The 12,173-nt window shown below is 38.5% G+C and overlaps 1 pseudogene; it reads left to right on the top strand.

Annotated features, from left to right (window-relative positions):
* The first annotated feature begins 2,109 nt into the window (after positions 1 to 2,109).
* LOC145544999 (lysozyme C, milk isozyme-like) lies at positions 2,110 to 10,046 on the top strand (annotated as a pseudogene).
* The last annotated feature ends 2,127 nt before the right edge of the window (positions 10,047 to 12,173 follow it).

Genomic DNA, 12,173 nt, shown 5'->3' with positions numbered 1-12,173 from the left:
GAGACATTCTTTTGATTTATTGTAAAAAACAGTTTAAAAAAGTGTATAGCTCCCTTGCTAACACTAGTGAGTGGAGCACTCTCTGTCCTCCTTCTGATGTCTATGTCAGAAGATTTTTCAAATTGCCAACATCTGCTGGATCATTGAAAAAGCAAGAGAGTTCCAGGAAAGCATCTACTTCTGCTTTATTGACTATGCCAAAGCCTTTGACTGTGTGGGTCACAACAAACTGTGGAAAATTCTTCAAGAGATGGGAATACCAGACCACCTGACCTGCCTCTTGAGAAACCTGTAAGCAGGTCAAGAAGCAACAGTTAGAAATGGACATGGAAAAACAGACTGGTTCCAAATAGGGAAAGGTACATCAAGGCTGTATATTGTCACCCTGCTTATTTAACTTATATGCAGAGTACATCATGAGAAACGCTGGGCTGGATGAAGCACAAGCTGGAATCGAGATTGCTGGGAGAAATATCAATAACCTCAGATATGCAGATGACACCAGCCTTATGGCAGAAACCAAAGAAGAACTAAAGAGCCTCTTGATGAACGTGAAAGAGGAGAGTGAAAAAGTTGGCTTAAAACTCAACATTCAGAAAACTAAGATCATGGCGTCTGGTCCCATCACTTCATGGCAAATAGATGGGGAAACTGCAGAAACAGTGTCAGACTTTATTTTTGGGGGCTCCAAAATCACTGCTGATGGTGATTGCAGCCATGAAATTAAAAGACACTTGCACCTTAGAAGAAAAGTTACGACCAACCTGAGAGCATGTTAAAAAGCAGAGACATTACTTTGCCAACAAAGGTCTGTCTAGTCAAAGCTATGATTTTTCCAGTGGTCATGTATGGATGTGAGAGTCGGACTATAAAGAAAGCTGAGTGCTGAAGAATTGATGCTTTTGAACTGTTGTGTTGGAGAAGACTCTTGAGAGTCCCTTGGACTGCAAGGAGATCCAACCAGTCCATCCTAAAGGAGATCAGTCCTGACTATTCTTTGGAAGAACCGATGCTGAAGCTGAAACGCCAATACTTTGGCCACCTGATGCAAAGAACGGACTCATTTGAAAAGACTCTGATACTGGGAAAGATTGAAGGCTGGGGGAGAAGGGGATGACAGAGGATCAGATGGTTGGATGGCATCACCAACTCAATGGAAATAAGTTTGAGTAAACCCCAGGAGTTGGTGATGGACTGGGAGGCCTAGCGTGCTGCAGTCCATGGGGTCGCAAAGAGTTGTACATGACTGGGTGACTGAACTGATGATACTTTAATAAAACTCTGCTAAACAAACCTCTTGAGTGATCAAGCCTGGTCTCTGGTCCAGAAGCTAAATCTTCTTCTAAATCTTCGAAGATCACAAATGTGACACCGTCCACCACAAGCTATCAGACCCACCTGGGAAGCCCTATTCTTCTGTAGATTTTACTGTAAATTTCCATTGCACAATGACCCATTATGTTCTAAAATGGAAATTGAAGTAAGACATTGTCAGAAAGGAGTTGGAATGTTATTTATCTGAACTTACGATAGTAAACATTGATTTATAAATTAAGAATTTAGAATAGACACTGGAAAAGTGAGTATAAGAATCTGGCTGAGCAACATGATGTTGTGCTCCACATCTATCAGAACAACAGGCAGTATGCCATGCTCTTTTGTGGAAAGTGTTAAGTGGAAAAGATGAAGCCCAGTTAGTGAAAGCACATAAAACAATTTGATGAAAAAATTTAACGAAAGATTGGAGCTCATTTTTAGTTGAGTAAAATGTTCATTTAGGTTTATTTTCTTTATACTTGCTTAAATTCATAATAAAATAGGTGGAAGTTCCACTTCAGCAATAGTGCCAAATTCATCCTGAGCAATGTCTTTAAACAATGTCATTACATAATTTTCTTGCAGATTAAATCTTAGGACATCAGAATGTCCCTCTTCAGACATAAGAAAGAAAAAAATTTAAAGTCAGTGGACCAATAAACATTTCCTATTTACCACATGTCTCAAAGGGTGGAGCTTCCAAACCAGTCAGATAAGAGAGAAGTGAAAAGATGTTAAAATATCAAGACCAGCTCACCCTGGTCAGCTTGGACTTTTGGCTTCTCAGTCAACATGAAGACTCTCCTTATTCTGGGGCTTCTCCTCCTTTCTGCCACTGTCCAGGGCAAGATCTTTGAGAGATGTGAGCTTGCCAGAACTCTGAAAAGACTTGGAATGGATGGCTTTAGGGGAGTCAGTCTGGCAAACTGTAACTCCTCTTTCTCCTTTCAAACAGGTAACCACGTGTGGAACAGAGACTAATAGAGGATGAAGAAAAAGAAAGGGACTTTGAATGAATGGTTTTTTTCTTTCTCAGAGGGTTTGTACACTTACAATTATTCTAAACATTGACTTGTTCCTTTAGAATCAGACATACCAAGTGAAGGACTGAGGCATGAAAGGGTCAAATTCTACAACATTCTAGGCATACGAGGTCCCCATGTACTCCTCTAAGAGTACCACTAAACTTGCCACCTGGCACATGTAGGCTGACTATAACATAAGATACATTTGAGCACCTGGAATGTGTCTGTCAAGCCCTTGGTGTTTGACTTCAGCCATTTCCAGTTTGGAACTTGAGTTCTGCAAGCCTGAGTAAGGCAGTTTTTCTCATTTTTAATCCTCCTACCATGATGTTGGTTTTTAACAGCAAGTTTTTTTTCAAAATTACATTGAACTCTCAAAAATTGATTGATTTCTCCTCAATCAATATTGACATAAGGATCCCTGAAATGCAGCATAAAAATGTCATTTTTTAAATTCTGATTCTATTTCATCAATTATTTTTTATTTTCTTCCACAGAATTCAAGGTGTACTCTAAGGAAATGTTATTTTGTATTTTAGTCCATATTTGTCAATATCATCACTGTATTTTTCAGATTGAATTCAGACATTTCCTTTCCATAACTATTTTTGAATGAATGAGCCAATGGCTAGATGGATGGATAGTTGAAACAGTTTTTCCTAATCTATGATTTTTGTTGTCTGGGTTCTAATTTGATACCCAAACTCACCTTTCAATTCAGTTCAGTTGCTCAGTCCTGTCTGACTCTTTGAGACCCCATGGACTGCAGCACTCCAGGCCTCCCTGTCCATCACCAACTCCCAGAGCCTAATCAAACTCACGTCCATCGCATCGATGATGCCATCCAACCATCTCATCCTCTGTCGTCCCCTTCTCCTCCTGCCTTCAATCTTGCCCAGCATCAGGGTCTTTTCAAATGAGTCCGTTCTTTGCATCAGATGGCCAAAGTACTGGTGTTTTAGCTTCAGCATCAGTCCTTCCATCAAATATTCAGACTGATTCCCTTTAGGATGGACTGGTTGGATCTCCTTGCAGACCAAGGGACTCTCAAGAATCTTCTCCAACATCACAGTTCAAAAGCATCAATTCTTCGGCACTCAGCTTTCTTTATAGTCCAACTCTCACATCCGTACATGACCACTGGAAAAAACATACTTTGACTAGATGGACCTTTGTTGGTAAAGTAATGTCTCTGCTTTTTAAGATGCTCTTAGGTTGGTCATAGCTTTTCTTCCAAGGTACAAGTGTCTTTTAATTTCATGGCTGCAATCACCATCTGCAGTGATTTTGGAGCCCAAAGAAAATAAAGTCAGCCACTGTTTCTGCAGTTTCCCCATCTATTTGCCATGAAGTGATGGGACCAGATGCCATGATCTTAGTTTTCTGAATGTTGAGTTTTAAGCCAACTTTTTCACTCTCCTCTTTCACTTTCATCAAAAGGCTCTTTAGTTCTTCTTCACTTTCTGCCATAAGGCTGGTGTCATCTGCATATCTTAGGTTGTTGCTATTTCTCCTGGCAATCTTGATTCCAGCTTGTGCTTCTTCCAGCCCAGCATTTTGCATGATGTACTCTGCATATAAGTTAAATTAGCAGGGTAACAATATACAGCCTTGATGTACTCCTTTCCCGATTCAGAACCAGTCTGTTGTTCCATGTCCAGTTCTAACTGTTGCTTCTTGACCTGCATACAGATTTTTCAGGAAGCAGGTCAGGTGGTCTGGTATTCCCAACTCTTGAAGAATTTTCCACAGTTTGTTGTGATCCACACAGTCAAAGGCTTTGGCATGGTTAATAAAGCAGAAGTAGGTGTTTTTCTGGAACTCTCTTGCTTTTTCAATGATCCAATGGATGTTGACAATTTGATCTCTGGTTCCTCTGCCTTTTCTAAAACCAGCTTGAACACCTGGAAGTTCACGCTTCACGTCCTGTTGAAGCCTGGCTTGGAGAATTTTGAGCATTACTTTGCTAGCGTGTGAGATGAGTGCGATTGTGTGGTAGTTTGAACATTGTTTGGCATTGCCTTTCTTTGGGATTGGAATGAAAACTGACCTTTCCCACTCCTGTGACCACTGTTGAATTTTCCAAATTTGCTGGCATATTGAGTGCGGCACTTTCACAGCATCATCTTTCAGGATTTGAAATAGCTCAACTGGAATTCCATCACCTCCACTAGCTTTGTTTGTAGTGATGCTTCCTAAGGCCCACTTGACTGTGCATTCCAGGATATCTGGCTCTAGGTGAGTGATCACACCATTGTGGTTTTCTGGGTCATGAAGACCTTTTTTGTACAATTCTTCTGTGTATTCTTGCCACCTCTTCTGCTTCTGTTAGGTTCATACCATTTCTGTCCTTTACTGTGCTCATCTTTGCATGATATGTTCCCTAGGTATCTCTAATTTTCTTAAAAAGATCTCTAGTCTTTCCCATTCTATTGTTTTCCTCTATTTCTTTGCACTGATCGCTGAGGAAGGCTTTCTTATCTCTCCTTGCTATTCTTTGGAACTCTGCATTCAGATGGGTATATCTTTCCTCTTCTCCTTTGCCTTTTGTTTCTCTTCTTTTCTCAGCTATTTGTAAGGCCCCGTCAGAGAACCATTTTGCCTTTTGCATTTCTTTTTCTTGGGGATGATCTTGATCACTGCCTCCTGTACAATGTCATGAACTTCCATCCATAATTCGTCAGATACTCTGTTTATCAGATCTAATCCCTTGAATCTATTTGTCAATTCACCTTTAGGTATCATAAGAAATTTTCTTTCCCCCTGAAAATTCTTATTTTTCCTAATAAAAAGCATTTTTTCTATTAGCATATGCATCTGCTGCTAATGACCAAACCCACTCAGCAGCTCTGTTGATTTTTCTATTCTAGGCTGACTTTTACCTGAGGGATGAGAACAGCAGAAGGGTAATAGCAATGGAAAACAGCTATTTTAATGTTGTTAAAAATATGTTACCTTGTTTCCAAGGTATTACCAAATGCATTACCAAATGATTTGCTAGCAAAAGAATTATCTTAAGGGCCCTTTAACAGGAAAGTGTTAAATTATTTTGTAAGTAAAATACATCTTTTTATGCTTCTAAAGTAAGTTGTTAGTGAAATAGAATTAGTTAAATAGAATTGATTATGCTATGAACCATAAGTTGTATGGTGTTGCTGCTTATTACTAAAAATCCTTTTTTTCAGGGATATGTTTGACCAGATGGGAAAGCAGTTACTACACACAAGCTACAAACTATAATCGTAAAGACAGAAGCACTGATTATGGGCTATTTCAAATCAATAGCCGTTTGTGATGCAATGATGGCAAAACCCCAAGAGCAGTTAACGGTTGTGGTATACCATGCAATGGTAAGACAAGATAACACTGAGTGACAGCACAGGACCCATCTGATTGTATCTATAATAATAGAGATTCAATACAAATGAAAATGTCTTGAAGAGTTCGTCAGGAACCTAGAAAAAGCACATCTTAGCTTCTGGGATCTCTATTAGTTTCCTAATTTCTTAAGTAATAAATGTATGCTGCTGCTGCTGCTGCTGCTAAGTCGCGTCAGTCGTGTCCGACTCTGTGCGACCCCAGAGACGGCAGCCCAGCAGACTCCTCCGTCCCTGGGATTCTCCAGGCAAGAATACTAGAGTAGGTTGCCACTTCCTTCTCCAGTGCATGAAAGTGAAAAGTGAAAGTGAAGTCGCTCAGTCATGTCCGACTCTTTGCGACCCCATGGCCTGTAGCCTACCAGGCTCCTCCCTCCATGGGATTCTCCAGGCAAGAGTACTGGAGTGGGTTGCCATTGCCTTCTCCAAAGAAATGTATGAGCTGGTATCGTAAAAGGTTGCTGTTTGCTAACATCCAACAGTTTCTGGAGTGACCTATCACTTTACTATAACTGAATTTGATACGTTGTAAAGAACAATGCCAATCCTCCTACTTACCTTGTCGGTAGAGGTTTGGGATAAAATAGTTGTTTCGCCTTTTTTTTTTCCTTCAAACTACCCTCTTTCATCAGATAACGAAAGACTTGCTAGTTAATCAAAGAAGAGGAGTACATGTGGTCTTTTTTAAAAATTGTTTTTACTTTTTTATTATAAAATATTTTAAATATATGAACAATTATAAACATTAATATAGTAAATATCAACATACTCATCATGTACTTTGTCAGTTGTTACCATTTTGTCATATTTACTTCTTTTTTGTATATATTATATATATACCATTTTTCTTGCTGATTTTAAAGAGAAGTAGAAACATTATGACATTTCATTTCTAAATTCTTTAGTTTGCATCTCCAAAAATACAGTTCCTATATAATTACTATCATTCTAACAAGCTAATTTACAGATTCGTTTAATTGGGTGAAACAAGTATTCTACTGAGTTCTTTTTAAAATAGAGAACAGGTGCAATGTTTAGTGAATAAAATATTGGACAAGCATTGCAAAATTGATACTGTTAAATTTTTAAATATGAAAAATTCTAATAGAGAAGATTAGTCTAAGAGTATTCTTTTGCATTCAGTTAATTATTTTGTATAATAACCTGCAGTTATTAGGTAAAAATTCTTAACACCCAGAGATTTATGACCACTGGCAACTTTTGCTATCCACATGTTCCTTTTGGATATACATCACTTACATAAATGAATGTATATTATGCACATATGTATGCATGTATGTACTCACAGACATGTAAGCAATATGTTTTTCAACAAAAATGAAATTGTACTATGTTTACTGCTTTACAATTTCCTCTTTATTATACAAAATTGTTTTTGTCAACAAGTACCAATCTTCATTTTTTTTAAAGATGCATAGGCTTCCACTATATAAACATTCTATAATGTATCAATCCAAGTCTTACTGTTAAGCGGCCTAAGTGCTTTCATTTACACCTTTTATTAATTGCTATGAAACACCTTGTACACTTATCTTCCAGTACATTTCTTATTATTTCTTTAGAATCAATTTCCAGTAGTAGAATTGCTGAGCAAAAACCTGCTAGACCAGTTTCTACTTGTTTGTCTTTGTTTGCTTTCATAGTGCCTAATAAAAAGAAAACCTTCTATTTCATTAGTTAATAATTTCAGAGCTTCCAATGACTTTGGTAAATGAGAAACAGAAAGCTTTGTTTCATGCCAAATAGGATGGAATGAAGAGTTTCTCCCCAACATTCACAGATACATGGACTCTTAAAAATTATGTTAGTTGTTCTTTCCTCAGCCTGAAAGAATAAAGATGACTGAACCTAAACCTAAAATTTCTATGAATGTTATTTTTATTTCTCACCACCTCTTTTTCAGCTTTGTTGCAAGATGACATCACTCAAGCTGTAGAATGTGGAAAGAAGGTTGTCAGTAGTAAAAATGGCCTTTCAGCATGGTATGCTTTTTTTTCCCCTGCCGGTTTTATTGAGATGTAATTGACATACAGCACTATGTAAGTTCAAGGTATACAGCATAATGATTTGATTTACATACTTCATAAATACTACCACTATAAGTTTAGTGAACATTTATTATCTCATATGGATACAAAATTAAAGAAATAGAAGAAAAAATATTTGTGTATGATGAAAAGTCTTAGGATTACTCTCTAAACAATTTTCATATATAATATACGTTAATCACTCAGTTGTGTTTGACTCTTTGCAACCCCAAGAACTGTAGCCTGCCAGGCTCTTCTGTCCATGGAATTCTCCAAGCAAGAATACTGGAGTGGGTAGCCATTCCCTTCTTCAAGGGATCCTCTTGACCCAGGGATCAAACCCAGATCTCCTGTATTGTAAGCAGATTCTTTACCATTTGAGCCACCAGGGAAGCCCATATAATATATAGCAGTGTTAATTGTATTCATCATTGTACATTATATCCCTAGTATTTGTTTATCTTATAACTCAAAGTGTGTAGTACCTTTTACTGCCTTCATCTAATTCTGCACCCTTCACCCCACCATAACATTAACCTCTGGTAACCGCAAATCTGCCCTATTTTTCTATGACTTTCTTGGTATGTTTGTGTTTGAAATATAACCAACCTACAACAGTATGGTAATTCCTATTAAGGAACATGGTATGTGTTAAGCATCAAAGGAGAGCTGTTTTATCCTCCTGTTATGAGAGAAGTGAGGGAATATTTCCAAAGACCAAAATGTGCTACTGAGAACTGAAAATTACAGCTTTAGATTTAGGCTCAGCGTTAAAGAACCAGGAGACCCAGGTTCAGTCCCTGGGTCAGGAAGATCCCTTGGAGGAGGGCATGGCAACCTCCTCCAGTATTCTTGCCTGGAAAATTCCTTGGAGAGAGGAGCCTGACGAGCTCCAGTCCACAGGGTTGCAAAGAGTGGGACACGACTGAAGTGACTAAGCAGCAGAAACATAGCCTCTATTTCAAGTGTTGATAAACTGTTTTGTTCTCCTAAAGGATTTGAGTTATGTATATTACAAAAAAAAAGATATACTTTAACCATCAGTTAAGTTCAGTTCGGTCTCTCAGTCATGTCTGACTGTTTGCAACCCCATGGACTGCAGCACTCCAAGCTTCTCTGTCCATCACCAACTCCAGAAGCTTGCTCAAACTCATGTCCATTGAGTCAGTGATGCCATCCAACAATCTCATCCTCTGTTGTCCTCTTCTCCTCCTGCCTTCAATCTTGCCCGGCATTAGGGTCTTTCCAAATGAGTCTGTTATTTGCATCAGGTGGCCAAAGTATTGGAGTTTCAGCTTCAGCATCAGTCCTTCCAATGAATAGTCAGGACTGATTTCCTTTAGGATGGACTGGTTGATCTCCTTGCAGTCCAAGGGACTCTCAAGAATCGTCTCCAACACCACAGTTCAAAAACATCAATTCTTCAGCGCTCAGCTTTCTTTATAGTCCAACTCTCACATCCATACATGACTACTGGAAAAACCATAGCTTTGATTAGACAGAGCTTTGTTGGCAAAGTAATGTCTCTGCTTTTTAATATGCTGTCGAGGTTGGTCATAGCTTTTCTTCCAAGGAGCAAGTGTCTTTTAATACCACGGCTGCAGTCACCATCTACAGTGATTTTGGAGCCCAGAGAAAACAGTCTCTCACTGTTTCCATTCTTTCCCCATCTGTTTGCCATGAAGTGATGGGACCAGATGCCATGATCTTAGTTTTCTGAATGTTAAGTTTTAATCCAACTTTTTCACTCTCCTCTTTCTCTTTCATCAACAGGCTCTTTAGTTCTTCACTTTCTGCCATAAGGGTGGTATCATCTGCATATCTGAGGTTATTGATACTTCTCCTGGCAATCTTGATTCCAGCTTGTGCTTCATCCAGCCTGACATTTCGCATGATATAGGGCTTCCCTTGTAGCTCAGTCGGTAAAGAATCTGCCTGCAGTGCAGAAGACCTGGGTTCGATCCCTGGGTTGGGAGGATCCCCTGGAGAAGGAAATGGCAACCCACTCCAGTATCCTTGCCTGGAAAATCCCATGGACAGAGGAGCCTGGTGGGCTGCAGTCCATGGGGTCGCAAAGAATCGGGTGCAACTGAGTGGCTAATACTTACTTACTTACTTACTCTGCATATAAGTTAAATGAGCAGAGTGACAATATGCAACCTTGTCATACTTGCTTTAACCATAGTACCATTTGTTTCATCTTTCTATACAGGGTGGCATGGAAAAGCAAGTGTCGAAACCGAGATCTCAGGAGTTATGTTCAAGATTGTGGAGTCTAGCAGTGGAGTTTTCTTTCTTCAGCTCATTTTGTCTCTTTTTCATATTAAGGAAGTAATAGTTGAGTGGAAGCTTATGCTACCATTCTTTCAAACAAATAATGGCTTTACAGAAGCAGAAGCATGTGGTTTTCCTCCTAAGAGGTTTGATGTTTACCTCATTTGTTTATTGTTTGATATTAGGCTATAGTATATTTGAGTTTGTTAACAGACTTAACGCTAGGGAATATTGGTCTAAAATGTTAGTTATCAAATATATCTCCAGTACATTCCGTTCTTAATTAAATAACCCAGACTTAATCTTGAATGATGCAAGTACTCCTCAATATTCAATATAAATACAACAAAAGAATACCATTTTCTTATATTAAACAAATTGATCTTAGGCAAAATCCCACCTGTGTAAGCATGTGACACCTTCATCTGTGGAGTCATCTCTAAAATCGGTAAAAGATAACCACTCTTGTTGGGAAATATAAAATTTAAAAAGAAGCAGAATGCCAAATAGCTAACAATGAAAGCAGCCTGCATTAAGGACTTTGTTTTCATAAAGTGTGACCTTTGAATTAGATGTTTTCTTAGAAATTTTGCATTTACACAGCTTTAAGAATCAACTCGGAATTTATGTATCAACCTATTTTAGCCCTTTTAAAAAACTCATTTATGCACGTTGCTGATCATGAAAGCATATAAAAAGGGATTAGATAAGTTGTTGCTTTCCCTTAATTTTATTTGTTTAGATTAATGCATTATAACTAAATTCAGAGGCAGATAATTTTGCAAATATTGAAATCATTGCTAATCAATCACAGGTATGAAATCATGCATGCTATAAAAAATGCAATTATTTTCAATAAATGTTTGCAATTCATATCTTGTCTTTTCCTGTTTAGAGCCATTTAGCATCTCTGAAGAAATACATATGTATATATTGGAAAAAATGATGTGATACTTGGTATTTCCTACATCCTCACCTGTACCAAAGCAGATAGATATGGCTGCAGAAAAATTCATAAGCATCTTCACAGATCTTACTTTATTTATTTATTTATTTTTACACTTTTGGCCATGGCACTGGTGTGGGATCTTAGTTCCTGACCAGAGATTGAACCCTCACACTTGGCAGTGAAAGCTTGGGGTCCTAACCACCAGACCCTCAGGGAATTTCCTTCGCATTAAATTCATAACCACAAATCTCAAATGGGCTCTCAAGTCTGCCTGGGTGTCTTAGTCACTTCTCTGCAATCCTTCAGTGTTGGTGTCCTGACTCTTCAAAATGGCTGCCACCATTTACTTCTCTCGGTTCAAAGTCCCAGCACACACGCCAACCACTGGCCTTCCACACTCTGCTCTCAGTAGATGACCTGGCCTCACACTACACTGCCAGAACAGAAGCAATTCATATAAAATGCTCCACTCCTGGCCACCATATAAAGTTCACATTTTCCCTGGACTCACTCTCTCTTTCTTAGCCTTTTTCACTGGGATGAAGGGCCTTTGCTCCTGCAAATGGCAGTGTGTCCACATGCAGTCGTTTTTTCTTTTTTTTAACTTTTTACTTTGTATTGGGATACAGCTGATTAGCAAACAATCTTGTGATAGTTTCAGATGAACAGCGAAGGGATATAGCCATACATATACATGTCCCCCAAACCCTCCTCCCATCCAAGCTGCCACTTAACATTGAGCAGAGTTCCATGTACTATACAGTAGGTCCTTGTTAGTCATCCATTTTAAATAGAGCAGTGTGTACATGTCCATACCAAACTCTCTAACTATCCCTTACCCTCATCCTTCCCCAGGGCAACTATAAGCTCATTCTCTAAGTCAGTGAGTCTCTTTCTGTTTTGTAAGTTCATTTGTATCATTTCTTTTTAGATTCCACATATAAAGATGCTATACAATATTTCTCCTTCTCTGTCTGGCTTACTTCACTCAGTATGACACTCTCTTGGTCTGTCTATGTTGCTACAAATGGCATTATTTCATTCTTTCTTATGGCTAATACTTCGTTGTATATATGTACCACATCTTCTTTATCTGTTCCTTTGTTGATGGACATTTAAGTTGTTTCCATGTCTTGGCTATTGTAAACAATCCTGCAATGAATATTGGGGTGCACGATTCTTT

Source organism: Giraffa tippelskirchi, chromosome 4 (genome assembly GCF_054371585.1).
Source record: "Giraffa tippelskirchi isolate mGirTip1 chromosome 4, T2T-mGirTip1v1.2.pri, whole genome shotgun sequence".
NCBI classification, from domain to species: domain Eukaryota; kingdom Metazoa; phylum Chordata; class Mammalia; order Artiodactyla; family Giraffidae; genus Giraffa; species Giraffa tippelskirchi.
The sequence above is the reverse complement of the archived record's forward strand: the minus strand, read 5'-3'. Positions and strand labels throughout refer to the sequence as shown.